The sequence below is a fragment of the Caretta caretta genome, chromosome 5, assembly GCF_965140235.1.
Source record: "Caretta caretta isolate rCarCar2 chromosome 5, rCarCar1.hap1, whole genome shotgun sequence".
Lineage (NCBI taxonomy): Eukaryota > Metazoa > Chordata > Testudines > Cheloniidae > Caretta > Caretta caretta.
The window spans coordinates 137,409,623-137,437,325 of NC_134210.1; positions in this window are offsets into that span (position 1 = coordinate 137,409,623).

Here is a 27,703-nt window from a genome sequence, read left to right on the forward strand (position 1 = left end):
TTTACTTTGTATAATGACACATCCACTCTGTCAAGGTTCCTTCCCCACTCTGAACTCTAGGGTACAGATGTGGGGACCTGCATGAAAACCTCCTAAGCTTACTTTTACCAGCTTAGGTTAAAACTTCCCCAAGGTACAAACTATTTTACCTTTTGCCCTTGTACTTTATCGCTGCCACCACCAAACGTCTAACAGGTATATAACTGGGAAAGAGCCCGTTTGGAAACGTCTTTCCCCCCAAAATCCTCCCAAACCTTACACCCCCTTTCCTGGGGAAGGTTTGATAAAAATCCTCACCAATTTGCATAGGTGAACACAGACCCAAACCCTTGGATCTTAAGAACAATGAAAATGTATTCAAATTCTTAAATGAAGAATTTTAATAGAAGAAAAAGTAAAAGAATCACCTCTGTAAAATCAGGATGGTAAATACCTTACAGGATAATTAGATTCAAAACATAGATAATCCCTCTAGGCAAAAACTTAAGTTACAAAAAGACACAAAAACAGGAATCTACATTCCATTCAGCACAGCTTATTTTATCAGCCATTTAAAGAAATCAGAATCTAACGCATATCTAGCTAGATTACTTACTAAGTTCTAAGACTCCATTCCTGTTCTGTCCCTGGCAAAAGCATCACACAGAGAGAGAGAGAGCCTTTGTTTCTCCCCACTCCAGCTTTTGAAAGTATCTTGTCTCCTCATTGGTCATTTTGGTCAGGTGCCAGCGAGGTTACATTTAGCTTCTTAACCCTTTACAGGTGAGAGGATTTTTCCTCTGGCCAGGAGGAATTTTAAAGGGGTTTACCCTTCCCTTTATATTTATGACACACTCCCAGTCTTTATACAAGCCTAATTTAATGGTGTCCAGTTTGAAAATTAATTCCAATTCAGCAGTCTCTCGTTGGAGTCTGTTTTTGAAGTTTTTTTGTTGTAATATTGTGACTTTTAGGTCTGTAATTGAGTGACCAGAGAGATTGAAGTATTCTCTGACTGGTTTTTGAATGTTATAATTCTTGACATCTTAATTGTGTCCATTTATTCTTTTATGTAGAGACTCTCCTGTTTGGCCAATGTACATGGCAGAGGGGCATTGCTGGCACATGATGGCATATATCACATTGGTAGATGTGCAGGTAAATGAGCCTCTGATAGTGTGGCTGATGTGATTAGGCCCTATGATGGTGTCCCCTGAATAGATATGTGGACAGAGTTGGCATCGGGCTTTGTTGCAAGGATAGGTTCCTTGGTTAGTGTTTTTGTTGTGTGGTGTGTAGTTGCTGGTGAGTATTTGCTTCAGGTTGGGGGCTGTCTGTAAGCAAGGACTGGCCTGTCTCCCAAGATCTGTGAGAGTGATGGGTTGTCCTTCAGGATAGGTTGTAGATCCTTGATGATGTGCTGGAGAGGTTTTAGTTGGGGGCTGAAGGTGACGGTTAGTGGTATTTTGTTGCTTTCTTTGTTGGGCCTGTCCTGGAGTAGGTGACTTCTGGGTACTCTTCTGGCTCTGTCAATCTGTTTCTTCACTTCAGCAGGTGAGTACTGTAGTTGTAAGAATGCGTGATAGAGATCTTGTAGGTGTTTGTCTCTGTCTGAGGGGTTGGAGCAAATGCGGTTATATCGTAGAGCTTGGCTGTAGGCAATGGATCGTGTGGTATGGTCTGGATGAAAGCTAGAGGCATGTAGGTAGGAATAGCGGTCAGTAGGTTTCCGGTATAGGGTGGTGTTTATGTGACCATCGCTCATTAGCACTGTAGTGTCCAGGAAATGGATCTCTTGTGTGGACTGGTCCAGGCTGAGGTTGATGGTGGGATGGAAATTGTTGAAATCATGGTGGAATTCCTCAAGGGCTTCTTTTCCATGGGTCCAGATGATGAAGATGTCATCACTATAGCGCAAGTAGAGCAGGGGCATTATGGGACGAGAGCTGAGGAAGCGTTGTTCTAAGTCAGCCATAAACATGTTGGCATATTGTGGGGCCATGCGGGTACCCATAGCTGTGCCGCTGATTTGAAGGTATACATTGTCCCCAAATGTGAACTAGTTATGGGTGAGGACAAAGTCACAAAGTTCAGCTATCAGGTTTGCCGTGACATTATCGAGGATACTGTTCCTGACGGTTTGTAGTCCGTCTTTGTGTGGAATGATGGTGTAGAGGGCTTCTACATCCATAGTGGCCAGGATGGTGTTTTCAGGAAGATCACCGATGGATTGTAGTTTCCTCAGGAAGTCAGTGGTGTCTTGAAGATAGCTGGGAGTGCTGATAGCATAGGACCTGAGGAGGGAGTCTACATAGCCAGACAATCCTGCTGTCAGGGTGCCAATGCCTGAGGTGATGGGGCATCCAGGATTTCCAGGTTTATGGATCTTGGGTAGCAGATAGAATACCTCTGATCGGGGTTCTAGGAGTGTGTCTGTGCGGATTTGCGCTTGTGTTTTTTCAAGGTGTTTCTTGAGCAGATGGTGTAGTTTCTTTTGGTAACCCTCAGTGGGATCAGAGGGTAATGGCTTGTAGAAAGTGGTGTTGGAGAGCTGCCTAGCAGGCTCTTGTTCATATTCCTACCGATTCATGATGACGACAGTACCTCCTTTACAAGCTTTTTGATTATGATGTCAGAGTTGTTTCTGAGGCTGTGGATGGTGGTGTGTTCTGCACAGCTGAGCTTTTGGGGCAAGTGGTGCTGCTTTTCCACAATTTCAGCCTATGCATGTCGGTGGAAACACTCTATTTCGGTCTGGGACTGTCCCAGAACAGCATTTCTAATGGGAAGCTGGCTGCAGAACAATTCAACTGCAGAGAGCTCCTATGGAGGTGGGGTGGGAATTCAGTCTCTGTATTCTGTCAGTGTAGCTAGAGCAGTGGGAAATCCCCTCCAGTCACTGTAGCAACTCTCTACTCCAAAGTGCTATAGGAGCTTTTTAAGTGTAGCCAGCCTAAGAGCGAGACCAGATCTACCTCCCGTTGGCACCTGGATGCTCCGGCACGAAGTCTACAGCAATGACAAAAGTTCAATGTTTCCATAGGTGCCAGGATTCAAATCTACGTAGGAAAGCCCCATGGATTTTCTAGTCCATCCCCTTAACCACTCAGCCACAAGTACCTGATGGACAATTGCCTCACTACACTATGATTCTCTTTTCACTGAATTATCACTTCAAATTGTTTGCTCAGACCAGCCTCCGCGGCACACTCACTGCTGTGCAGGGGTGTAAGTGTGTCCATTGCTGGACAGCAGGAATTCCTGCCCATTTCCCTTCCGTCTGGAGCATGATTAGAGTGTGTTTGTGTTAATGACATTGCTGTAGATCGTTGTTCATTCCCCACCTTGACAATTCAGACAGTCCCTTTCCCCTTCAGATCTCCAGCATATCATTCCAATAGCAGGGGTCAGGGTTTCTCTGGGGCACTGACATTTGTCAGGGGGTTGGTGAGTGAACTCAGCCTTGCATTCCATCCTTGATGTTTCATGGACTAACAACAGCAGCATAAAGAAAGAGCCGAGCCGATATCTCAGTGTTAGGGCTGAAGGTGGCCACGTCCCCGTTTGCCCTTTGCTATTGCAGGGGAGAAAGTGTCAAAGGAATTGAATGCCCTGGCTCAGACAAGAGACACAGGGAGGTTTTGCTGTTCATGGATCATCCGTACAAAGGAAATTGTGTCTCTGTGTGAAATTGAGGAGGGAAATGAAACGTCCCCATGGTAGCACAATGCCCGAAGGCATGTGGGTGAAGGCCTCAGGCTGAGAAATGATTTACCCGGGGTCTGTATCGATGTATTGCCCTGTTTAAAAACTATGGCTAAAAGGCAACCATTGTTGTTCCTACTTGAACCTACGTAGGGACACCCCCTGGGTGTCAACTCCATTGCGTTAACCAGGGGTGGGCGATTATTTTCATCAAGATCCAGATTTCTTGGTCAAGGTATAGTCAAGGTCTGGGCTCCAGAGAAAAGAATGCATGAATGATAATGAGATGTGTATAAAAAGATGTTGCAGTCACAATGGGCATAATGATTATGATTGTGTTGTGTTTATTCCTTAGATCTGCTGCCACTGCCTTTCCCTTTAGGCTTGTAGTTTCCCAAGGGTAAAAGTAACCATCTGTTGAGATACAAGGGCATGTTTGTGTTCATTCCTGCGAGCTACACAGGGGTTTGATGTTGCTGCTTTCAATCCTCTGGCTCTGCCGGGAGAAGGAGCAATTCAGGCCATCATTGAGCTGAGGGAGGGAGATGATTTTCTGACGGGGAGGGACGCCTCCTCCTAAAGATGCTTGGCAGGCAGCCCTCTTTCCCAGGTCTGTCCTGACAACACCCAGTTGAAAAGGGACCCTCCCCAGCCCTCCTCAGCGCGGTGACAATGAGCGAGTGAGTGAGTGTGGGGGAGAGGGAGCGACGGAGGGGAGGGAGATGGCGTGAGCGGGCCGGGACCTCGGCGACGGGGCGGGGAAGGGTGTTCAGTTTTGTAGGGTGTGGAAGTTGGCAACCCTAGATCCAGGGGCAACAACTCCAACCTCCACAGAGGCTGGGCAGGGGCAGGACATCAGCTTGGAGGGGAGCGGTGGGTGGGGCAGTGACATCACAAAGGCCTTTTGCAGGAACTTAGCCCATTGGGCAAAGGTGGTGGGGAGGGGGTGACCTCACAGAGAGACCCCGACATCAGCCGGGTAGGGCCGAGGTGCAGGTGGGCCAGGGCAGTCTCTGAGACCCCCCCGGCTTTGCTGCCGCGCGTCTCCTTCTCCAGGTGTTCCCTTGAGGACGGGGAGAGAATTAGGATTCACGTCTGTGAGCATGAGGAGGAGCCTCTGTAGAGTTTTCTCTTTTCCCACCACTGATTGTGCCAGAAAACGAACTTCCCTTGGACAAGGTCAGAGGCTCCGAGAGGTTTGGAACCTGTTGGGTCTGATCCACCTGCTGCAGGCAGAATTCTTGGCACTGAAAATACTGGCTTAAGGGGGCAGAATTTGATTTCCTACCTAGGACTTTGACACTTGGAATCACTGGGGACCTTGGGGTTTATCCTTTTGGTTTCCCTTTTCCTCTTTCCTTCCTCCTTTCTCCTCTTCTCTTGCTTCTTTTTTCCCTTTTCCCAGTTTCCCTCCCTCTACCAAGGAGGGTGTGTGTGGCGTGTGGGCGAGGGAGGGGGGTTGCTCTCCTTGCGGGAGGTCCTCACAAAGAGGTGGGTCCGGATCTGAGAGTGATCCCCTCTGATGGTGACCTGGGCCATCCTTTGAGACATCTGGTGAGACCTCTCAGCCTCCCACCCCTCAGCGTCTCAATGCTGATTGGCCGAGCTGGGGGCTATCGACAGTGAGGAGACTCAGGTCCTTTTGGTCTCCTTTCAAATCAGGCAAATAAGTCACAACCAATCCAATGTATGGGATTAATCTTGCTGCTTCTCTCCATTAATTGTCTCTGAGCAGTTCGTGATCTCCTCTTTTGTTCTAGGTCTTCTAAAATACTTGCTGAATAATTCCTATGAACAACTCTTGGTCTGTAGGTCACCTGAGAGCACTTTATTCCCATCGGTCAATGTATGAGATTCAAGATGTGACAGACAGGTTGAAAGTCAGGAGCAGTGTTTCCTCTAATTTGTTACATCCGTGTAGGGAATGAATTTTGTTATGTGCACCAATAGGGAAGTGAGGTGTGACCCCTCACCTGTCTCTTGGTGCAGATTCCAAAATTCATTCTGCACATGGACAGTGTGTGGTAGGGGTGAGGCTGAAGGGTTCGGAGTGTGGGAGGGGGCTCAGGTGGGGCAGAGGGTTGGGGTGTGGGCTGTGGGGCGGGGACAGGGACAAGGGGCTGAGGGCTAGGGCAGAGGGTTGGGGTGCAAGGGTGTGAGGGGTCCGGCTGGGGGTGCGGGCTCTGGGGTTGGGCTGGGGATGAGGGGTTTAGGGTGCAGGTTGCCCCAGGGAGAGAGGGCTCCCCCCAGCCCTCTCTCACCACAGCAGCTCAGGGCCAGGTTAGAGGCACCTCTCTCCTGGCCGCAGCAGCTCCGGTGGGGCTGGGTTGGGACTGTGGGAGGGGACAGGATTTATTTTTCCTAAGTCAAAAGGGGGAAGGGAAGGAGTTATGCTTCATTTTTTACCTCATAAACTTAGGTCCCGTGTAATCTCCAAGATGCTATGGTAATAAGACACTGTGTCATGTGGTGAGCTCACAAGAGCAGAGGGTGTGAGAACTACAGCAACTGAGAGGGCAAGGGATGTACAGTCAGATTGTTTCAAATGCTGCATTCGTCGGCTGACACTTAACAGCAACGCTTAGCTAACATAATGGAGAAAGGAATTCTCTGCTAAAGATTCAGCATGCCTCTTTGGTCAACTCCACCCGTTCTCTAAAGGGAGAGTGCTCAGAACAACCCCTCCTCACCCGAACACACACAAGCGCACAGCTGGGCGCCCAGCACAAAGCAAGGGAGGGGCTTGCTTGGTTTCTTTTAATTTTTACTTTACAAAAATTTTTTTCAAAAGCATTTCCTGCCCCTGTTCCCCAGGGGAAGGAAGCAGATGGTTGTGGGGAAGGGAACCTCAACGTGGTGGAGCTGGGAATTTGAGGAGAGGCAGAGGGAGGGGAGTGGGTGAGAGGGTAAAGGGGCAGTTGCGTGGGAGGGAGGCTAAAGGGGGTCAGATGGGGCAGCTGGGTGAGAGGTTCGGGGGGAAGGCTGAAGGAGGGCAGTTGGTTGTAGGGGGGAAGAGTGAAAGGGCAGCTGGGGAGGAGCCTGGGAGGCAGGGGGAAGGTTGAGGGGGGCGATGACGGGAGGGGGACAGGGGCAGTTGGGAGAGACTGAAGGGAGTGATGGGGGGCTGAAGAGGTGATGGGGGGAAGGGGACATTTGGAGGGAGGATGAAGGGGTGATGAGGTGAAGGGGGCCAGGGCCAGAGAGACAGCTGGGGGGCTGCTCATCCCCACGGGAGGGGAGGGGGAACAGCAGCTCCCCTGGTATCAGAAACTGCTTCTTTATTAGAACTTGCTACTTCACTGTTCCTGAACAGGGTCCTGGGACCAAAAGGTTCAACAGGGAACGAGATAGATTCATGGCAGCTCGGTCCATCAATGGTGATTAGCCAGGATGGGCAGGGATGGTGTCCCTAACCTCTGTTTGTCGGAAGCTGGGAATGGGGCGATAAGGGATAGATCACGGGATGATTCCTGTCTGTTCATTCCCTCTGGGGCACCTGGCACTGGCCACTGTCGGCAGACGGACACTGGGCTAGATGGACCTTTGGTCTGACCCCGTCTGGCCTTTCTTATGTTCTAATGTTCTTATCACATGCTCAGTAACATCTGTAAGTTGCTGCTGTCACTCACCACCAGCATCTGCTCCCTGCAACCAAGGGCAGGGAAACTCCCCCTGAAGGGGGAAATTGGAGGGGAGGGATGGTCAAAGGGACAAAACAGGGACAGGATCAGGGGTTCAGATGTGGGGGCTGCCCTGCCAGGTAGATGCAGAAGGGGAAACCCCCAGATTGAGGGTGGCAGAGAGGATAACAGTTACCACAGATGGAGTGAGCCATCAGCAGCAGTTCCAAAACAGGGTGTGGTAGATGGTAGAAGGACTTGTGTTCCTCACTGGATGGTCCATCTCAGCACCCCCTTCCCAGGGCTGTGGTGTTAAAGGCCCCAGGTGGCCCAATGCCCAGGGACTGCAACTCTTCTCTAGCTGAAATGGTGGACTGAGCTGCCACAGGAAACTTCATTCAGGGAAATAGTTTACACCCTCGCCCCAAACCCCCTCAGCCTAAAGCAAACGGAAACTTTTATAAGTGTTTAGCCAGTTTCAAAGAATTCCTGGCCAGTTTCCGTCTCTATAAATTTGTCATATCTGCTGTTCTGATTGCCTGAATTGGTCTCACTGTCCTGAACCCCCCTGGATTTCTGTAGTTCAGCATCTTTTCATGATTGATTTTTAACAATGTTATTTGGGTGACACTGTCCAGTATTTCAGGAACCCACCGGAGAGGTCGGAATTCGGAAACCCCAGTGATTCAATCCCCCTGGCCCGAGCTCTTTCATTATTTAGCCTCCGGGGACCAACTTCAAAAGGAGTGCTGGAGAGAGCCCCACCACACCACCGTGCTTCACACGCTGACCTGGAACACGGGGACCCTGGTTCAATCCTTCCTCCCTTGCAGACAGTGGGGGGTGATGCTGGCAGCACCAGCTCATGCTCAGGCCTCACTGAACCACAGATCGAGCACAAAGGCAGGCTTGCCTCGGTGGCAGGATAGAGCAGAGGGCCCAAGGGGAGTGTCTGGGACGCCCTCTTCAGGCTGTTACCGTGCCTGGGGAGTTGGCTCTTGGTGGGTGAAATCAAACTATCGAGCTCCCAATCCCCATGGGGTGTGTGCCCTGGTGTGTAACACTCTGCCCTGAGGTTAGTACTCACACCCCGAGCTACTCTAGGCAGCTTCAGAATAGCAGCCGTCTTAGTCTGTAATCACAAAAAGAAAAGGAGTACTTGTGTCACCTTAGAGACTAACAAATTTATTTGAGCATAAGCTTTCGTGAGCTACAACTCACTTCATCGGATGTAGCTCAGGAAAGCGTATGCTCAAATAAATTTGTTAGTCTCTAAGGTGCCACAAGTCCTCCTGTTCTTTTTGGTAAAGTTAAACAGGTCAACAAGGTTATTGGCTACAAAATGGAGATTTTCAGTGGTATTAACTGATAGGCAAAACATCCGAGTTAGTTACCAAAAGAAATAAACACATAAACTCGCAGTCTGAACTCTCAACCCTCATAGACTGGGCAACAACAAGACTAAGCAGTTTTTATCCCTCTCCTGGATTTTGCAGTCCATAGCATCCAGATTTCTCCCTTGAAATCTGGGCCAGTCCCCTCAGTTGGAGTCTCAAGTCTTCAGTGTCCTTCTTACTTGCAGTGTAGGTGGGTGAAGGAGAAAGGCCGAGCATGGGCCCCTGTGTTTGGGTTTGGTTTTTATACCCTCAGTCCATGTGCTTGGGAAGCACCAGTCCAGGCATGCCTGGGGGGGTGGGTGGGGGCATTGCTCAATCTCCCAGCAAAGTGGAGTCACCCTTTCTGAGAGCAGGAAGAAACGGCCTCATGTGCCATTGGTAAAGAGGCATCAGCCAGGTTCTGATGTCTGAAGCTGATTTCAGGCAGGAATAGACCAGAACAGTCCTGGTCACCTTTTGTTTTAGGATAAGGTTTCATTACAGGATTTGCTAGAAGGTCTTGTTCTTATCTGCATTACAAATTAAGTTGTGTTTCTTGTCTGCATTGCAAACTAAGTTGCGTAAGGTTCTTTTGTAATCCCTTTAGTAACCATATCATCCTTTCTAAAATGTTATCCTGTCTGAAAGTCTCCGTCAAATTGTTTGGTGTGAGTGAGAAATGTGTGCATAGTTCAGAATAAGTGTGAAAAGCCATCACAAATGTCCAGATGGTCAAGAAGAAGTGAGAGACTTGAAAACACCAGGAGACAATCAGAAAACATCCATTGTATCCGACGCTAAACATGTTGGCAGCATTGATGACCTCACAGGCGAGGCAGGCACCCCTGAATGCAAGACAACAAACAAGAGCTTAGGATGGGAAGCCAACAAAACCACCAAATGATAACAGTGGAAAACCCGGAGATTAACCCCATTTAAGGACTAACGATTATAGAATGACATTGCAAAACCCATAGAGTAAAGTGGGAATTGACAAGTATAAAGCTGGGGTGTTTTGCCATAAGACTCTGGGTTCAGTCCTGGAAAGCCTCTGAGCATCAGATCACAACCTATGGAGCCCAGCTCCTCGCTTGTGTTTCATCTAACTGGCCATTAGATTGACAAGAGCTACAGCAAACTGGTAACTGTAAGACCATCTGCAGGGTGTGTGTGTGTGTGTGTGTGTGAATAAATGCACACGCTAAGAGTTGTATTTTCAAGAAATGTGGCATATTGCCTTTTCCCCTGAAAAGATCCCGTGTGCTTTTTATAAGCATAACGCTCCCCCAAGGTATAGAGTGTCACAAACACATCCCATGACTCTGCCCCCAACAACTGGAACTAGGACATGAATGTGGAAGAAACAAGAAGAATTGTGTTAATGGTATATTTACAGTAACTGGAAAGCAGGAAAGTAAAAGGAGCTGAAAAGGAGCTTTCATAACCACAGCATATGGCAAGGAGACCCAGAGATTTTGAGAACAGTTTCCATAATGGCACTAAAGTAACACAAATGGCCAGGAAGTAACACAGGGAATTAATGAATTACCATCTCACTTGAATAAATCTCTCTGTTCCGCTCACTGTCCCGTTCCTTCTCCTTTTTCTTTGTTGTTGGTCCAGAAGTAGCTTTTTTCACCTGCTAGAGAGCATGATTGGCTGTCGGTTGCCCCATCCTCTTCTGGGAGCATGTGCAGAGAACTAAAAAAGCTTTCAAAGACTGGGCTCTTTCCGTTTTGATTTTCCTTCCACGCTCTGCCGGCCTGTGTCCTTGCTGCCTTTTTGCTGCTGCTTCCAGGTGGTTGGTTTGAGGTCCATGGGGTCTGTGGTGTCCCGGTTTGGGTGGGTTATTGGAGGAGGGGGAGGACTACTCTATGGCAGCAGCCTGCGATTTGCCTTGCCTGCCCGGCTTGTGCTTTTGGCTTCACTTTTGGGTTTTGATTTTTTTCTTCCACTATCATCAGTTCATCACTTCACCACGTAACTGTCCGGAGCCTGGCTCGGAGCTGGAGGCAGGAGGAGAGAGACAAGAGTGAGATTTCAGCGTCTCCAGGTAGGGACCATGGCTCCAGGAGGCCCCAACCAACACTATGGGGTTTTTAATCCATAGCTGTTGGTGGGTCTTGGGGAAACCCTGGTGCACCAGCGGGGGAGGGTGTCTGACGGGAGTGGGTGGGGTGGCGGGTGGGGGGGAGGGGGCAGAGCTGGGAGGTGGAGGGGTCTGTGTGGTGGGAGCTGTGGGAGGGTAGGAGATGGATTGGTTCTGTGGGAGGAAGAGAGGGGGGTTGTTGGCAGGGGGCGATTGGGTTGTAGGGATGGGGACTGGGTCTGGGAGGGATCTGGGGGAGGGAGAGGCTATAGGGGACTTGGATCGGGGACTTGGGTCAATGGCATGGCTGTGGCGGTTGGGTTGGGAGGTAGTGAGGGGCAGCACCATGGCCCCAGGGGGACACAGCATGGCTGTGGGGGGCTGTGGAGGGGTGTGTGTGGGCGTCTTGGGGCATCTCAGGTGGGGGGCTCCAGTGAGGGACGGGGGGTCTGGCAGTGCCCCCAGGGAGAGAAGGGGAGACCTGCTCCCCAGGGAGCTGCTCCCGGGGCAGCCTGTGGGGGGCGGGGGGGCCCAGGCTGCTCCCAGCGGGGGGCTGCAAGTCCCTGCCCCGGGCAGAGGGAAGCTGCTGCAGCTCCCCGGGGTTGGGGGGCAGCGACATGTGGGGAGCGGGGGACAGAAGGGGGGCCGGGGGCTCTGAGCCGCTCCGCCCGGCCCCGAGCTCTGGAGAGCCCCCGGCCCCCACTGTTCCCCGCCCCGCAGCCTCCGCTCCCGGCGCCGCCGGCCCATGCTCCGGGCAACGGGGCTACGAGCCCGGCCAGCCCCGGGGCTCTGTGCAGCGCGGCCCGGCAGCCGGTCCTGGGGCAGCCGCCCCCAGCCCCCGGGGCTCCAGGCAGCACGGTCAGGGGGCAGGGAGTGGGGGAGGAGGAAGGGGGCTGGGATAGAGGGCAGGGGAGTTCGGGGGGTGGTCAGGGGTGGTGTGTGGATGGGGTCGGGGTGGTCAGAGGGCGGGGAACAGGGGGTTGAATGGGGGCAGGAGCTCCCGGGGCGGTCATGGAGAAGGGGCGGTTGGATGGAGCCAGGGGTCCGGGGGGCAGTCAGGAAGCAGAGGAGGGGGTGGATGGGGCGGTGGGGGGCAGTCAGGGGTGGGAGTTCCAGGGGCGGTCAGAGGACAGGGAGAAGGGGTAGTTGCATGGGGCAGGGGTGCTAGGGGGCAGTCAGAAAGGAGAGGAGGGGTTGGAAGGGGCAGTGGGGGGCAGTTAGGGCAGGGGTCAGTTAGAGGCGGAGAGTCTGGGGCTGGTCAGGGAGAAGAGGTGGTTGCATGAGGCAGGGTTCCCAGGGGGGCAGTCAGTAAGGAGATGGAGGGGTTGGATGGGGCAGCAGAGGCAGTTAGGGGCTGAGGGGATCGGGTGCGGTCAGGGGACAGAGAGCAGGGGTGGTGGATGGGGAAAGGATCCTGGAGGACCCCGCAGGGAACAGAGGGGTTGGATGGGGCAGGAGGCCCGGGGCGGCCATCAGGGGGCAAGAAGCGCTGCGGGGGCCGAGCCATGCCTTGCTGTTTGGGGAGGCATAGCCTCGCTTAACTGGCCGTCCATACAATTTCTGAAACCTGATCCGGCCCTCAAGCCAAAAGTTTGCCTTCCCGTGGCTTAGGGCCTGATTTATGCAAAGACCCATTGGGAGTGTGTGAACATTGCCCCATTTCTGAAACTGGAAACAACCCCCTGGACAGGGCTGGGAAAACAGAGCAGAGCACTGGAACCTGAACCCCCTAGTCAGAGACTACGATGAAATTATCTCAGGCATTGGCATCCTGACAGCAGGATTATCTGACTATGTCGACTCTCTCCTCAGGCCCTACACGACCAGCACCCCTAGCCAATGCCTGAGATGATGGGGCATCCAGGATTTCCTGGTTTATGGATCTTGGGTAGCAGATAGAAGACGCTTGCTCGGGGTTCCAGGGGCATGTCTGTGCAGATTTGTTCTTGTGCTTTTTCAGGGAGTTTCTTGAGCAGATGGTGTCGTTTCTCTTGGTAACCCTGAGTGGGATCAGAGGAGAATGGGCTGTAGGATGTGGAGTTGGAGAGCTGCCTAGGCACCTCTTGTTCATATTCCAACCTATTCATGACGACGACAGCACCTCCTTTGTCAACCTTTTTGATTCTGACGTCAGACTTGTTCCTGAGGCTGTGGATGGTGTTGTGTTCTGCACGGCTGAGGTTATGGGCCAAGCGATGCTGCTTTTCTACCACTTCAGCCCATGCTCGTCAGCGGAAGCACTCTATGTAGAAGTCCAGTCTGCTGTTTCGACCTTCAGGAGGAATCCACGCAGAATCCTTCTTTTTGTAGTGTTGGCAGGAAGGTCTCTGAGGATTAGTGTGTTGTTCAGAGGTGTGTTGGAAATATTCCTTGAGTCAGAGACGTCGAAAGTAGGATTCCAGGTCACCGCAGAACTGTATCATGTTCGTGGGAGTGGAGGGGCAGAAGGAGAGGCCACACAAGAGACCCACTTCCTGGACACTACAGTGCTAATAAGCGATGGTCACATAAACACCACCCTATACCGGACCGTTATACTTACCTACATGCCTCCAGCTTTCATCCAGACCACACCACACGATCCATTGTCTACAGCCAAGCTCTACGATACAACCGCATTTGCTCCAATCCCTCAGACAGAGACAAACACCTACAGGGTCTTTATCAAGTGTTCTTAAAACTACAATACCCACCTGCTGAAGGGAAGAATACCCAGAAGTCACCTTCTCCAGGAGAAGCCCAATAAAGAAAGGAACAGAACGCCACCAGCCGTCACCTTCAGCCCCCAACTAAAACCTCTCCAGTGCATCATCAAGGTTCTACAACATATTCTGAAGGATGATCCCTCACACTCACAGATCTTGGGAGACAGGCCAGTCCTCGCTTACAGACAGCCCCCCAACCTGAAGCAAATACTCACCAACAACCACACAACAAAAACACTAACCCAGGAACCTATCCTTGCAACAAAGCCTGTTGCCAGCTCTGTCCACATATCTATTCTAGGGACACCATTATATGACCTAATCACATCAGGCTCGTTCTCCTGAACATCTACCAATGTGATATATGCCATCATGTGCCAGCAATGCCCCTCTGCCATGTGCATTGGCCAAACTGGACCGTCTCTACGCAAAAGAATAAATGGACACAAATCAGACGTCAAGAATTATAACATTCAAAAACCAGTCGGAGAACACTTCAACCTCCCTGGTCACTCAATTTCAGAGCTAAAAGTTGCAATTCTCCAACAAAAAAATCTACAAAACCAGACTCCAACGAGAAACTGCAGAATTGGAATTAATTTGCAAACTGGACACTATTAAATTAGGCTTGAGTAAAGACTGGGAGTGGATGGGTTATTACACTAAGTAAAAGCTATTTCCCCGTGCTAAGTTCCCCCCTACTGTTACTCACACCTTCCTGTCAACTTTTTGAAATGGGCCATCCTGATTATCACTACAAAAGTTTTTTTCCTCCTGCTGACAATAGCCCACCTTAATTGATTAGTCTGTTCGAGTTGGTATGGCAACACCCATCTTATCATGTTCTCTGTGAATATATATCTTCCTACTGTATTTTCCACTGGATGCATCCGATGAAGTGGGTTTTAGCCCAGGAAAGATTATGCCCAAATACACTTGCTAGTCTCTAAGGTGCCACAAGTACTCCTCGGGTTTTTTTGCTGATATAGGCTAACACGGCTACTGCTCTGAAATAAATGATTGCATCTCTCCCCAAAATAGATCTATAAGCACAAAGAACACCATGGAGACCAGGCCTTTAAACGTTAGGAAACATGAGAGTTAAGGTTACGTGTACATACTTCGCGCAGGGCAGGGGTGGGTGTGGCAGTGACATCACAAGGGCCTTTTGCAGCACTCAGCTGATTGGTCAAAGGAGGTGGGAGGCGGTGACCTCACAGAGAGTCCATGACAACGGCCAGGGAGGACAGGCTGCAGGGCAGGGGGATCTCAGAGACGCCCGGGGCTTTGCTGCAGGGAGTCTCCTTCTTGAGGTGTCTCCTTGAGGACTGAGAGAGAATTCAGGGTCTCGTATGTGAGCGCGAGGTGGAGCCTCTCTGGAGTTTTCTCCTTTCCCACTGCTCATTGAGCGAGAAGACAGATGTCCCTGTGGAGAAGGTAAGAGCCCCAGAGAGGTTTGGTACCTAGGCAGGCTGAACCACCCGGTGCTGGCCAAATTCTAGGCACGGAAAACACTAGGTTAAGGTGGGACAATTTTCCTCCAGCTCGGTCTTTGTCCCTTAGAGTCATTGGGGTTTGTCTTTTTTGGTTTCCCTTTTCCTGCTTCCCTCCCCCCACTGGCGAGGAGGGGACTGCTCTCTAGCCCTCATGGTGGGAGGCCCTCCAAAAGAGATGGGATAGGAAGCGTGCTCTGAGAGTGCTCCTCACTGGTGACCTGAGCCATCCCTGGGCCATCTGGGGAACCCTCTGCCCTGGAAATGCTGCTGGAAATGGCCTACCTTGATTATCACTACAAAAGATCCCCCCCCCGCCCCCGCTCTCCTGCTGGTCATAGCTCACCTTACCTGGTCATTCTTGTTACAGTCTGTATAGTAACGCCCATTGTTTCATGTTTTCTGTGTATATAAAGACAGGTTTCAGAGTAACAGCCGTGTTAGTCTGTATTCGCAAAAAGAAAAGGAGGACTTGTGGCACCTTAGAGACTGGTTAGTCTCTAAGGTGCTACAAGTCCTCCTTTTCTTTTTGTGTATATAAAATCTCCCCTCCATATTTTCCACTACATGCATCCGATGAAGTGAGCTGTAGCTCACAAAAGCTTATGCTCAAATAAATTTGTTAGTCTCTAAGCTTAGTTAGTGTGTTTTGTCTTATTTGCTTAGTAGTCTGCTTTGTTCTGTTTGCTATCTCTTTAGCCACCAAAAATCTGCCTTTTATAGTTAATACAATTTATTTTGTTTATTTTTAAACCCAGTTTATGTAATTTCTAACGGGGGCAGAGGGGTCCACATCTCTCTTCACATTGAGGAAGAGGGCGACATTTTATGAGCTTGTGCTGTACAGATATTTCTATACAGTGCTGTCAAGGTTCCTCCCCGACTCTGAACTCTAGGGTACAGATGTGGGGACCTGCATGAAAATCTCCTAAGCTTACTTCTACCAGCTTAGGTTAAAACTTCCCCAAGGTACACATTAATTTTATCCTTTGCCCTTGGAATATCCACTGCCACCACCAAACTCTAACTGGGTTTACTGGGAAACGTAGTTTGGACACTTCTTTCCCCCAAAAATCCTCCCAACCCTTGCACCCCACTTCCTGGGAAAGGTTTGGTAAAAATCCTCACCAATTTGCATAGGTGACCACAGACCCAAACCCTTGGATCTGAGAACAATGAAAAAGCATTCAGTTTTCTTACAAGAAGACTTTTAATAGAAATAGAAGTAAATAGAAGTAAAGGAATCACCTCTGTAAAATCAGGATGGTAGATACCTTACAGGGTAATTAGATTCAAAACATAGAGAATCCCTCTAGGCAAAACCTTAAGTTACAAAAAAGACACACAGACAGGAATAGTCATTCTATTCAGCACAGTTCTTTTCTCAGCCATTTAAAGAAATCATAATCTAACACATACCTAGCTAGATTACTTACTAAAAGTTCTAAAACTCCATTCCTGTTCTATCCCCGGCAAAAGCAGCATACCGACAGACACAGACCCTTTGTTTCTCTCCCTCCTCCCAGCTTTTGAAAGTATCTTGTCTCCTCATTGGTCATTTTGGTCAGGTGCCAGCGAGGTTACATTTAGCTTCTTAACCCTTTACAGGTGAGAGGATTTTTCCTCTGGCCAGGAGGAATTTTAAAGGGGTTTACCCTTCCCTTTATATTTATGACAAGTGCAAGAAAATATTATTTTGGGTTTATCCCCCAGCAGAGGTGGGCAGGTGAGTGCTGGGTGAATCCTCTCACACAGAGCTGACTTCAGTCTGTGTCTGCAGTGGGGTGTGGCCCTACCTGTGTGTGTGTGCTGCAAGAGACCGGAGAGCCGAATTCAGCAAAACAGGGAGAGGGAATGTAGGCTGGTGGAGCAGGAGAACCCCCCAGTACATGGGGGGGTCCAACCCATCACAGATTGATTGTAGACACACGTTTGAAAAACCTGTGAGATAGCAAAATAATTGTATTTTCTGAGATCAATGCAAAGGAGTCATGAAATCTTTATTTTTTATAAAATTTTCTTGATTTTGCAGAACAAGCAGAACTAACATTGTCAGAATGAGGAACACTAGAATGAAGTAATAGAAGAGTAAAGCATGTGCTACATAACAAAACCAAAACTTATTAACATAGCATTACCATTTGTAGCATATATCATAGTGTTAACATTCATATGCTACCCCTGAGGGGATTCTGTGCCCCCCAAAATAAAAATTCAGTGCACGACATTGTAAAATTCTGCATCTTTCATTTGTCAAAGCAGCACAATATAATCCTACCATTTTCAGTTGTTTTGGTAATTTATTTCAAAATAGCTGTCAACAATACAGACAACAAAACAGATTCAGGAAATGGGTTTTGATAAACAGATTGCTTACCAGGCACATCTCTAGGGCTCCACAGGGCAGATGGCAATATTAATGTATTTCCATGTATGTCAAGCACAGAAGGATATGTTTACCCAGCAAAGAAAACCTTGTGGCTGGTGTGGTGTTTAGATGTTGCTTGTAATTATTAGAATTGGGAGCTCTGGCTGTTGGGAGTCTGAAAGGACAGGAAACAGGAAGGAGAGGGGAGGAGTTGAGAGGCTGGGAGAGAGCTACAGAGGGTGCAGCAGCAGCTTGGTAAAGAGGTTTCCACTTTGAAAATAAAGTCCTATTGAAGCTTGTTCGTACCTGGCCTAGTTGTTACAACAGGCTGGTGCATGCCAGCTGAGTTGACTTAAGCTTCTGGGGCTTGGCTATGGGGCTGTTTCATTGCTGTGCAGACTTCTGGGCTCAGACGAGAGCCAGAGCTCTGAGACCCTCGCACCCTGTAAGGTCCTAGAGCCCGGGCTCTAGCCCCAATCCAGCAATCTGCACAGCAGTGAAACAGTGCAAGGGCCAGGCCTGCCCCAGAAACACCTTTGGACCCTACCTGCCCCTCCGTGCTGGGTGCACCGAGATAGCAAATGAGAGGGACAGAGTCTCGCACACATGCCCAGCCCTGCCCCCCAATCCAGGTGTGGGCAGGCAGGCTCAGTCTGGCAGGATCCAAGTGGGGAGGGCCTTCAGATGGGGTGATGCAGATGTGCAGGGAGAAGGTTCTGTGTGGGGCACTGTGAGTGCAGTTGCCTCAGTGTGGGTGTGGGGGGCATCTGGGTGCAGGGGGAAGGGGACTCTGCAGGGAGGTCCGGGGAAGATGGTTGGGGCTTGGCAGGCATGTCTGGGTACGGGGGACTCAGTGGAGGGATCCGGGCACTGGGGGAGCTTGGCGGGGTGGTCCAGGTGCAGGGGGGTGGGTAGAACATTGCATCATGGGATACCTGCTCAGAATGCAGCAAAGTAATTTAACAACATCACAACACCAGAAGCACTGGTTCAGAAGGGAAGTTGTTTGCTTGTGCCCTGTCTCTGGACTCACACAGGTGTGGTAGAAAAACATAGACAGGAAAATCTGTCCTGTGCAGACAAGGCCTAAGATCAGAGTTTCTTTCCTATTCCCCTTTAGATGAAACCACCTGGATTCCCTTCCTAGCCCAGGGGCTGTAAGTACACTGTGAAGTTCCTTTCACTCGACATTACCACGAATTCATAAAAGCAGCCAGTTAACTGTCTAACAGACTCTCTAATTATCATTTTTATTCCATTCTAGGTTGATCAGGTATTTTGAGATACCAGGGAATTAGATTCAATATCTTTTCTCTGTCATGACTCTGAAGTGAACATTTTGATATTTTTTCTGATAAATGCCTGTATAAAAAAATGAAGTAGAAAGCTAATCAGAAAAGAAACATATTGTAGTTAATGCATCTGGATTCTAAATGTCTGCGGATTAATCCCCCAACCCTGCGGAGTAGGTACAAGAAATGTGGTCATGGATTTCACATTCTTAGTCCAGGGCTTTGCAGAGGAGACATGTGTCATGAAGGAGAACTACAGACCCATGACAGTGGCAGTGTGTAACTCTAAAGGGAACAATCAGCACCTCAGTCATCTAGATAACCCGTCTAGATCTAGGAATGCATGGTACCTGTAGGGAATAAACAGCAGAGCCCTCCTAGACTCTGTAATTTAAAAGAAACATGTCAAGAGACTTTCCTGAAGGTCCCGTCTCACCCCATGAAGGCCCATTTTTGCATTCTTCTCCTCTGCAGATGAATGATTCTGAGAAACTCAGACCCATGTTATTCCTCCTCGTGCAAAGCAAGAAAATCACAACTAAACCACCATCCCCACTCAGCCTTGGTCAGGGCATTGCATTTCAAACCTAGTGGAGACCATTATTGCTCCTGAATGTATCCATTTTATTAAATAATCTACTGTCAAGTATAAATGAAAAGTCACAGAGAATAAGATAATAAGGTTGTAGCTGAGTGGCAGCAAAAGTCTCTTCTGTTCTCTATTGGTGCTCATACCATGTTCCTCCCCACAGTATCTGAGCACCTTTCAGTAGTGTGATAAGCAACCTTCTGTCCCATGTTTTTTGTTCTTTCATCTTTTCTGGGGGAGAAGCGTGTGCAGGGGAAGAGTTCTGCTATGTTTGTTGCGATAAGTGAGCGTGTTGATAAGTATTTATACTAGAGAAAGCAAAGTCCAAGCACTAGGAGTAAATGATGGTCAGGTTGGTGATGATCCTTAGTTCCTGTGGGAGTTCATTCCACCACCTGAGACCGGCCACAAAGACAGTTCTCTCTCCCGCACAAATAAACATTACACTTATTGTGGCCTGTTTCATTGTGCTTGAGTAGCAATGAAAGTTGCTGTGTGTGGTCTTCATCACAGAGCTTTAGGAAGTTTTTATATAACCTCGGCTGAGGCCATGGAGCACCCAGAAGACAAGGCCCAAGATCTTGAACATAATTTGATATTCGGTGGGCAGGCCATGCAGGGAGTGGAGGACAGGCGTGATATGCTCACAGGAGCTTGTGTTGCAGAGAAGATGCACTGCAGCATTCTCACTAGCTGAAGGTCCCCCGGCACTGATGGTTTCATGGCCACGCAGATCACATTGCTGCAGCCCTGCTGAGGGGTGACAAAGCTGTCAGTAACTGAGGCCAGATGTTTGTCTGCCAGGAAGGAACAGCATCTCCTAGCCAAGGGGAGATGATAGAGACCATTACTTGTGGATGCTGCTATGTCAGGGCTTAGTGTTAGCAAGTGCTCCTCGACTATGGCCTGAACTGACAAATTGTGTTGATGGAGGAGCTGATCAGAGGACATTCAGAGCTTCTTGAAAAATCATAAACAAATCCCATCACAATGTGGGAATCTTATCTCAGCCTCTTGCCCTACACGACTCTGTTCCAGGAATGTGATTTATTCTCTGCCTTATAACCATTGCATATCCGCATTACATGGCCACTCCAGCCTGGCCTGATGCTCCGACGTTCATGGGAAATGGCAAAGATGATATTCACTTGGCGAATCCCTAGTCAGGGCACTTTTAGGATTTCTTGCCTGTGTGAATTCTCATCCCAATGTGCGGAAAGAATAGCAAATATCTCAGGCAACCAGATTGACTTAACAGGAAGGCCAAAGCAGAATTGGAGTTGCAACTAGCAAGGGATGTGAAGGGTAACAAGAAGGGCTTCTACAGGTATGTTAGCAACAAGAAGAAGGTCAGGGAAAGTGTGGGCCCCTTACTGAATGGGGAGGCAAGCTGGTAAGAGATGATGTGGAAAAAGCTAAAGCACTCAATGCTTTTTTTATCTTGGTCTTTACAGACAAGGTCAGCTCCCAGAATGCTGCACCGGGCAACACAGTATGGGGAGGAGGTGAGCAGCCCTCAGTGGAGAAATGTAAGCAGAGTCAGGATGAACTCCACCCTGACATCTGGTGGTGAGGTGTGGCAAGTTGTGGAAAAGAACTTCAGGGGCCGATCTCATTTGCATAGGCACACCCACCCCGCCTAGAATGAGGCCATAGCTGCCCAAATGGTCACTTTGGCTGCTGTGGGATCCCCAGTGTCTCTGTTATTGGGGAAGGAAGAATAAATTGTTATTACCCTGATTATAGGAATCAAGGACAGTGGAACTGTACTTGGCCTTTTGTTATGATGGAGGGACTCGCCATCAACTCAGTAGCACTCGCTAGGCAAGGGACATGGGTTCCAAAACTCTGTGAATTGAGAGAGGTTGGGGATAGGTATTAATACTTGGTGTATGGGCCCCCTGGTGAGGGCCTTACATGCTAATTGCACTTCTTCCTCTCTCCACTGTAGAATGTCAGAGCTAATTTTGATTCCATTAGGAGTCTAGTTACAGGCTGCTGAGCTGAATTCACTTTGGGCTAATGGTGCACCAGCACTGAGGCTCCCCTACTACAAGCTGAAATCACAACAGAGCTAAACTTACTAAGAGCTGAAATCACAGAGCGTTGTGTTGAGTAGTGGGGGAGCCTGAAGATATATGGTGGAGCAGTTTGCGGAGGGGTAAGCAGAGCGGCTGGTGGAGCAGAGCAGAGCAGTTTGTCGGATGCCTAGAGCAGCTCATGGGGCGGCTGGCAGAGCGGAGCCCCATGGAGAGGTGGGGCCATCAGCGTTGGACCATGTAAGGTGCCCCTTAACACACACACACCCCCATCTCCACCCAGCTTGGGAGGTAAAACTCTGCATATAAACTTTCGAACTCTGGGGCTGCCCTGACCAGGGACAGAGACTTTTGGGTCGTTGGACTTTTGGGACTTTGGGTGATTTTGGGTTGCTGGACTCAAGAACCAAAAGGAAAGGACACGCCCCAATTTGCTTGGGGTGGGTTTTTTGCTCATGGGTTGTGTTATGAATCCTGTTGGTGGTGTTTCCCCAAAATAATGCCACATTGTTTCTCTCTATTATTAAAAGGCTTTTTGCTACACTCAGACTATGTGCTTGCGAGAGGGGAAGTATTGCCTCTTGGAGGCGCCCAGCGGGCATGGTATATATCTGTCCCAGGTCACTGGGTGGGGGCTCGAGCCGGTTTTGCATTGTGTTATTGGAATGGAACCCCTAGACACTGAACCCAGCCCTTGTTGCTGCCAACTCTGACAGGCAGAAGGGTTACAGAAAGAACAGGTTAAGGACTACTTAGAAACGCTGGACATTCACAAGTCCATGGGGCCAGATGCAATGCATCCGAGAGTGCTAAAGGAGTTGGTTGATGTGATTGCAGAGCCATTGATCATTATCTTTGAAAACTCATGTTGATCAGGGGAGGTCATGGATGATTGGAAAAAGGCAAATATAGTGCCCATCTTTTTAAAAGGGAAGAAGGTGAATCTGGGGAACTACAGACCGGTCAGCCTCACCTCAGTCCCTGGAAAAATCATGGAGCAGGGCCTCAAGGACTCCATTTTGAAGCATTTGGAGGAGAGGAAGGTGATCAGGAACAGTGAACATGGATTCACCAAGAGCAAATCATGCCTGACCAACCTGATTGTCTTCTATGATGAGATAACTGGCTCTGTGGATATGGGGAAAGCGGTGAACGTGATATACCTTGACTTTCGCAAAGCTTTTGATACGGTCTCCCACAGTGTTCTTGCCAACAAATTAAAGAAGTATGGGTTGGATGAATGGACTATAAGGTGGATAGAAAGCTGGCTAGATTGTCGGGCTCAACGGGTAGTGATCAAGGGCTCTATGTCTAGTTGGCAGCCGGTATCAAGCAGAGTTCTCCAGGCGTTGGTCCTGGGGCTGGTTTTGTTCAGCATTTTTATTAATGATCTGGATGCTGGGTTGCACTGCACCCTCAGCAAGTTTGAGAACAGCTGATCTAGAAAGTTACAATGTTTCATAGATTCATAGATATTTAGGTCAGAAGGGACCATTATGATCATTTAGTCTGACCTCCTGCACAATGCAGGCCACAGAATCTCACCCACCCACTCCTGCAATAAACCTCTCACCTATGTCTGAGCTATTGAAGTCCTCCAATCCTGGTTTAAAGACTTCAAGGTGCAGAGAATCCTCCAGCAAGTGACCCGTGCCCCATGCTACAGAGGAAGGCGAAAAAACCCCAGGGCCTCTTCCAATCTGCCCTGGAGGAAAATTCCTTCCCGACTCTAAATATGGCGATCAGCTGAACGCTGAGCGTCTGGGCAAGATTCACCAGCCAGATACCCAGGAAAGAATTCTCTGTAGTAACTCAGATCCCACCCTATCCCACCCCAGATCAGGGAGGTATTTATAGGGTTTCTCACCTGTGTGTATTCTCTGATGTGCAATAAAGTCTGAGCTCTTACTGAAGCTTTTCCAAATATCACAGCATTTGAAGGGCTTCTCTCCAGTGTCACCCTCCAATGCCTATTAAAGCTGTCACTTAGCTTTCCCCACACTCAGGGCACTTATAAGGTTTCTCTCCCATGTGTTTTCTCTTATGTGGGAGAAGCTTTGAACTGTACTGGAAGCTTTCTCCACAGCGTTGTTCACCGTGTGGATTCTCTGACGTACAACAAGGTGTGAGTGCCGAGCAAAGCTCCTCCCAGACCGGGGGCATTTGTAGGGCTTCAATCCTATGTGGATTCTCTGATGGTTAATGAGGGCAGTGCTGCGAGAGAAGCACTTCCCACAGGCAGGGCATCCACAGGGTCTCCCTCCGGTGTGCTGTCTCTGCTGTGAAATAAGCTGGGAGCTCCGACTGAAGCTTTCCCTGCACTCGGCACATCGATAGCATTTTTCTCCCATGTGGATTGTTTGCTGTGCGGAGTAATGTGGGCTGAAGTCCCAGCAAAGCTTTTCCCACAGACACCAAGCATACCGGATCTGTCTCCAGTGGGGATTCTCTGCTGAGCAGTTTCTTTGATTTTTCCAACCCCTCTGCTCCGGTGAGTGGATTCACCCTGTCTCTGCCCTGGCTGTTTCCCTGTTGCCCCGTGTTGTGGGCTGAGTCTTCCAAGTTCTTCCCATCCCTCGTCTCCAGCAAACATCCCCTTTGGCTCTTCCCAAACAGTCCTGTCTGGTTCCACTTCCTCAGGACGCCCAGTGACAGAGTGATTTTATATAGCTGCCTTCACTTCCCCTCTCGGTCATGGGTTTGCTTTCTGCTTTGTTGTTGTTTGTTTTGTTTTTTTACAGTGTAACCCCCAAGGAGCTGACCTGGGGCTCTGTCTGCAGGCAGCTGAGGGAGGGGCACTGTCCCTGGCAGGGAGGCGAAGCCAAGGCAGATTCAGAGTCTGCCCGGCAACCACTCGGGAGTGAGATGCCCTGCCAGGGAGCTCAGGAAAGGCGAGAATCCATTTTTGAGTCAGTCTGGAGCCAGGCAGGGCAAGCGCAGACCTGGCTGTGTGGGGAGCTGCGGAGTCCCAGGCCAGCATGCAGGGTTCCCCCGACAATTGGCCTCTAGGGACCTGACAGCAGATCCCTCCGCTGGGCTTTTCCTTCCCCACTAATAACTCCCAGTTTGTAGAGTTTTGCTGGGAAACTTCCCCAGCCAGGCTGAGTTTGCCCCCAGCTCCCTAGGAGAGACCAGTCACCACATGGCCAGCTCTGCTCCGGCTGCTAGTCCAGGGCTGGCCTGCTGGGAATGTGTCTGGATGCTGGGCTAGGAGACGACAGTTTGGAGTTTAGTCCAGTTCTGTAATCTGCACCTTGAGCCCTGCACCCCTGGGTGGTGAGGGAAAATCCTGGGACAAAGCCGCCTGACTCGGGCCTGAAGAGGCCCTGCCAGCAGAGATCAGCCCCTCTGCCGTGACCGAGGGGTCCAGAGTCATCTCTGAATCCGAGGATCATTCATGGAGTTTGTGAATGCACCATCTTTTAGTTAGTCAGTCCGGGAATTTGTTTTGGGGACCCCCTACTCCTTGAACTGTATCCTCAAGCCAGGGAGTACGGGTTTGGGGATTTTATCACCAGCTGCATATTAAACCTATGGAGGGACTTACCACCTCCTCCCACTTGTGAGTCCTTTGGGGTGTACTGAGCCCAGTCACCCATCCTGCTAAACCACTGCAGAGAAGATATCGTGGTCATAGGTCATCAAGGGCCCCAACAAAGTACACGTACCAACGGGACACTGATCTTACATTTGCTACATCAGGTCACGTGACTGGGGAAAGTCACGGATAGTGTCAGCGTGGGCACGAAGAATAGTGTTTTACCTGGTTATGTTATATTCGTCTCCCGTTTAATATAATTACTGTGTTGAGTATATTCTATGTATTTGTGTGATTTCTTGGAAGTCTCCGACTTTCTGGCAGGTAAGTGGGGGTTACCCTGTGGTTGGCATTTTCCTCCCAAGCCGCCCTGGGGACCCTGCCGGGAAGGAGTGAGGGTGCTGGAGGCACCGCCAAATACATTCACAGGGAAACATAAAGAAGATGCACCCTGCTGGGTGGGTGGCGGGATCCAGGAGAGCCCAGACCTGTCCATCGAAACTGTTCACAGATTAGCATGAAAGAAGGTAACCGGGTGGGGAGGGGGCACGACACTAATTCAAGAAACAATAGATGGAGACAGACAGAGGAGCACAAGGAAGCAATGGGACAACACTGGTCAGCACGATCAGCTGTGATAACAGGACACCAGCAACTCACCATAATCAGGTTTTTTGCAGACACCTTGGAGGGATTTGAAGGAGGCTAATAAGGTAGCCGTGCGGGTGCTGATGGGGGCTTCTGCCAAGCGTGGGGGGCAGCATGGGGGGTGGGAGTTACAGCTGGGGGGGTGAGCTGAGAATTCTGACTCAGCAAGATTTCGACAGAGCGTCAATGTGAGAACCTACAGAGAGGTCCGAGACCAAAATGACACCCAAGTTATGGGCCTGAGTGACAGGCAAGAGGCTGGTGGTGTCCACAGTGATTGAGAAAGGGGGTAGCAGGGAGAACTGGGGGTGGGGTGGTGTAAATTAGGAGCTCTGTTTTAGCCACATTTAACTTGAACTGATGGTGAGACATCTACAAGGAGACAGAGACACAGGCCAAGATTTTCATCTGAAGAGAAGGAGACAGGTCTCTGCCTTTTCAAAGAAACTCGGGTCACTGCTGGGACAGAGCTGGGCAATGCCTGGGCAAGGGGAGCAGCCCAGGGTATGATTGTATTTAAGAGCTACTGGAACTAAGGGCATGTCTACACCATTAGCAGCTACAGGTTTACAGGGTTTTTTTCTTTCATCCACCTAGGTGCCTTCAGTGGGGGTTAGGTCAGCCTGTCTGTCACACAGGCCATGAATGCTTCAGAAGCTTAGGTTGATCTAAATTTTAGGTGTAGATGTGGCCTCAAAGCAGGTGACTTCCCCCAACTCTGCAGAGAAGCAAAGTGAAAAGGCTGCACCTGGAGCTAAAGGAAGGACAGGTGTGAGGAGACAAGTCTTAATGCGGCTGCTGCAGACACACAAAAAGAGTGAAGATGGAGCTGAGAACTGCCTGGTCTCTTGGGGCCATTGCTCCTTCCCATATGGACTCTGCCTTGAACGTCCCTTTGCCACACTAACCTACATACCTTCTGCTGGATTCCAGGGGATTAATAAATGCTCCTTTGTTCTCAAAGGCTGTTTTGCAGAATACTGACTGGGTTCCTAAGACAGTGGAGCCAGAACCTCAAAGGGATTTAGGTGCCTCGTTCCCATTGAAATGAACAGGAGCTGGGAGCTGAAACATCACTGAGGATCTGGGTGGTAAAGTCTGCGCAGGAATCTAAACACAGGTGGATTTGCTGTAGGTGTAAACGGTGGGAAGCAGGAGGTGCTGGAGGCCAAAGGCCCAGTCCCAGAGTCATTCAGGCTGCCCGGCCTGCTCTTGTGGGTCAGTGTGAACCTTGGGGCCTGGTCACTCCCAGGAGCCTGTTTAAAGGCAGAGCAGAGCACAGAGCCTGTCAATCTGTGACGGACGAGCCGGTCAGCCCCCTCATCCATCCATGCCCCCATTCATGTCCCCCTTCCCCCCACCCGCCATCAGAGCCTCCAGTGCCCTGCACTGGGGGAGCCCCTGGAGAGCTGTAGCTAGTTCCCTGTCTGGGGGAGCCAAGGGGGGTGCAGAGCTGTTCACTGATGCACCCACACAGCGTCAGCTGCATGACTTCCCCTCCCCCGATGTGTGGGGGAGGGGGAGTGTACGGAAACCTACATGGGGAGAGTAATTGCCGGCTGAGAGGTTCCCACAGCTTCCCCGCCAGGAAACCACCCAGATCACGGGTTCCTCTCACTGGCCTCAGACAGCTCCCCCTTCTCCCCATCTCACAGCCCATGGACCCCTGTGTCCCAGTGCCCCCTCCCACGGTGCTGAGCCTGCCTCCCTAGGGCCTTGTCTGTACCAGGAGAAGAGCTGTTTTCCTGCCATGTCTTACACCAAACACAGTGACTAACAGGAGCTAACATCTGAGTGAAGATGAGGTAGGTGTCAGTTTAACACGAGTTAGCAGGTCAAGTTAAAGACAAGGCTCCCCGCTAGGCTGTCCCTTGACCTGTTAATGTGAGTGGAGATTACACATGGCCTTGTCTTCACTAGGATTTTAGCCCATGTTCCCTGACACACTGTGAGAAACACCTGTTGTCTAGTGTGGACACACCCTACACCAGCAGACTGGCTGTGCTGAGCCAGGCTGAGAGCATCAGAAAATGGAAGTAGCCAGCCATGCGATACCTATTGTCTTCCCTTTGTGTAGAATAATGAATTACTGTCTTGGATCAATTTCCCACTAAATCATCCTAATCTTCCCCAAGACAAATCCCACAGGGCTGTAGCCTCCTTGCAGACTGAGGATCAGCCGTATCGATCTCCAGCTCAGTCCTGCAGATGGTTCCACAGGAAGTTCAGTCTATGTTCTTCGCTGGCGATCTTATCAGACCC